At 41.8% G+C, this 3,485-nt stretch overlaps 1 non-coding gene across 1 annotated transcript; it reads right to left on the minus strand.

Annotated features, from left to right (window-relative positions):
- Positions 1 to 845: 845 nt before the first annotated feature.
- Positions 846 to 917, minus strand: trnad-guc (transfer RNA aspartic acid (anticodon GUC)). Its single transcript has one exon. It is a non-coding gene; the product is annotated as a tRNA-Asp (tRNA).
- Between the last annotated feature and the right edge of the window lie 2,568 nt (positions 918 to 3,485).

The raw sequence follows: 3,485 nt of genomic DNA on the forward strand, positions 1-3,485 counted from the left end.
GTCACTGATTTACCAAAGCGGTCAGTTTTCGGGGATCCTGCGGCAGCTGGGAGAAGAAGAATCGGGCAGGTTTCAGAATCGGCGAGCGCTCGGATAAAAGGCACCGATTTCCCAGCCGCGCTTTTCTTTTCGGAACCAGCAGAAGTGCCCTCCGCACCATCCTCGGCGCTAGGACACGCCGGCCACTTTATTACCCTAAAACAGGGAGCATACACCGATCTTCAAAGCCAAACTTACCTTGCCGATTTTCGCTTAACTGCTTCTCAAACTCATCGAAATCGGACATTTTTCAGTCCGTACTAAAGACGTATTGCAAAATAAGCAGAGGTCCAACAGTAGGCCTTTGAATGGGCTACAGGCTGCATTGGGTTCTGCTGCTTTTTCTTCCGAGTCGCCTGCCCCTCCTCCCCCGAAGTCATCGGCTCTTCCTCGGTTGTATCACACACAGGTTCGGAAACATTCGATGCGCATTACCGTCCCCTCCTGCACTGGAGGGTTAAGGACAACGTGATTATATCGAACCAAAATTGAAATGTGCAAGTTGACTTTCCTAGTTATACGTCTTCATTTTTATTCTGGGTTTAACAACCATGAGTTTATGACGTATTTTACATGATTAGTTGGCGACTGGACCTTATTGTTTATATCTCTTATTAAGGATCCATCCATCCATACATCAATTATCAAAACCACACACTTACAATCCGAGTCTAGTTTCATATGCTGCGCTGCTGAGCGACCCGCAGAATATTATGCATGAGTACAAGTCACAAGCCCCGTTTCCACTAACACGGGGCCGGTTCTAGCTTGGTGCCTTTTGAGACCGAGGCAAAAAGATGCAGACTCTCCCCGTCGGGGAATCGAACCCCGGTCTCCCGCGTGACAGGCGGGGATACTCACCACTATACTAACGAGGAGATGTACGCGCACTACTTTTACATCTTCAAGATAAACAGCGGATGACTACTAACATTTGCGAGTAATCAATGACTGAGCTTCATGTCATGACCATGGTGCTCAAGAGAAGAAAAAATACATAATGTACGTCCACTGATACCAGAACAACCATATAGCTTTATACTAAGACGATGATTAAACGGAAAATTCCTTTACAAAACACTGCCACAAAATCATAGTTTCGCAATATTACATCGTGCAACGGGACACAGTGTAAGTACGTGAAGTCGGTAATTAAATCAAGAAAAAAAAGTGAGAGGAAAAGAATACTTTTCTATTATCATATTTTTCTAACTGGCCAAACTGAGTCATATTTTGATTATACACACTAACAGAAAAACAGTGCAAATCTCCGGTAGTCCGTTTCACTTGCGCTCCGCTATGGGGCAGTAACAAGCAGAGCTTAAGTGTGGAAGGAAAAAAAAAACACAGGACAGCATCAATCCCAACTTCACAAACGCCGGAGATCGAGATGCTGTAAGCATGACAATTAACATCTTTATCCAAGGGAACAGCTGCAAGACACAGATGCCGCGCCTAACAAAGGTAGGATCGATTCCGAAGTTCAGGCATTTACAGACGCGGACTCTTCTGGAGTTGATTTTTTTCGGGAGATACGCATCAACTTCAAAAGTATGAACCGCATTATATCTATATCTGTTATGACGTTGTAGCTATTGATACTGATGCATCACAAAAATAATTTAAATGTTTTTTCATTCTGACATATGTTCGTTCGGACGAGGATTTTATTATATGAGATAAGTTTTAAATGAAAACTTTTTTTAATCTATATGATTAATTCTCGAATCTAAGCCAGACTTCACATAAATCATTCATTCATAAATATAATGGAACATACAACATCCAGGTATCCATGAAATTTATGATCAGGCTATACGTTTGTGATAACAACAAAACAACACAACATGTATATTTACAATATATGGGCCTATTGTTTAATATTGCCTCCAAATTATAGCCAGACAATAACGCAATAGGCCGACATCAAACTATTTTCATGTAAAACAAAAGTGCTGGCAGTTTGCTTGTGCTTACAGACCCCGCCTTGAGCCCATCCAGAAAGATCCCAAAAATAACCGACAAGCAAAGGTTGTAACAATCTGAGCATGTTTAGTTTAATGTAATCAGGAGCCGAATTAATAACGCGAATAAATGATCAAACCGAAAGTCTGTAGTCGGGAATATCCGATAACGTCTTTGACGTGCAGTTAAGATAGTCAGAGGAAAAACCTTGTAGTTTACTTATATATATGCCTAAATATATGAGTGTGTCTCTCCGGTGATTTAATGATGAATATAACGATTACATATCAAATCACACATTAAGCAATTATTATATTACTAGGTTGAACGTTTTCACTATGTCTGTCGTCACCTTGATTTCACGATTTTGACTATTCTTCTTATCCCAGATTGAACAAGTCATTGTGGCGATGCAAGATCCCGACATGGGGATAAAGATGAAGAATCAAAGACTGTTAATCACAGTGATTCCACATGCGATGACAGGTGCACGATACATATTTTACTTTTTAAAAATAATTTTTCGTGCCGCCCGGGTTGTCTTACACCCGGCCGTGCAGTGTCCCGGGGGCCGGGTCCTAATGGTCATTTAAGCCCTTCACAGGAAAGCCCATACATCGGCGGTCTTCGGGAATCCTGTGCATTAAGACTGTCATCGATCTCCTTGCGCTCATATTTATTTATGTAATTTATTTATCGAGTTCAGCGTTTTTGATTTATGACGGCTTAATGCATTTCTCGACTCTAACTAGATGCCTTCCTCGCTATGCCTTCCCAGGAAATGATATCGTGGAGTGGCTAATTCAGAAGTACTCCATCATGGAAGAAGGTAGGGCCGAGAAGTATGTAGGGAAGCGTTACCTGGTGCTCTTATGTGAGGTTAATCGATTGTTTTTTTCCCTTCGTGACGACGATGGCGCCCCTGCTGGCGAAAGACGTCATCAGGTTTTTTTTTTTTTGTAATAAAATAACAGAAATAAACGAGTCTTTTGAATAATAAATACAAATGAAGTAATAGAATTTGTCATCCATACAACAGATTAGCCTAGCTGCATTTATGTGTAAGCATATGCAATTCACGTGTCTGACAGAAGCATGTTCTGTTCCATTGATATTGCTGAGCCTGTGAATTAATAAATGTCAGAATTGAGCTTGTCCATAACATAGACACCCCATTCGCCTGAAGCTTTTGGGATTTTCTTCCCCTGGCGTCAATTTATCTGCTGAATTATTTATCTTTCTGCTGAGAGGCTATTAGTACAAATAATCTGTAGGCCAGTCCCGAGTCGCGCCGCTACGCATGCTGAGCTGTACGGTTTGATAGTCCCGATGCAAACTTCGCTGATAGCCAGAGGCAGTCAGTCATGCCTGGAGAAATATCGCTATCCGTCTCCCTCATTATGCACTTCTGCAAGACGCTGTTGTCCTGAATTCCCGGGCGATGCAGATGAGGTTTTAAATAGCAAGGGAGCAGATTTCCC

This window comes from Brienomyrus brachyistius, unplaced genomic scaffold (genome assembly GCF_023856365.1).
Source record: "Brienomyrus brachyistius isolate T26 unplaced genomic scaffold, BBRACH_0.4 scaffold158, whole genome shotgun sequence".
Classification (NCBI taxonomy): Eukaryota; Metazoa; Chordata; class Actinopteri; order Osteoglossiformes; family Mormyridae; genus Brienomyrus; species Brienomyrus brachyistius.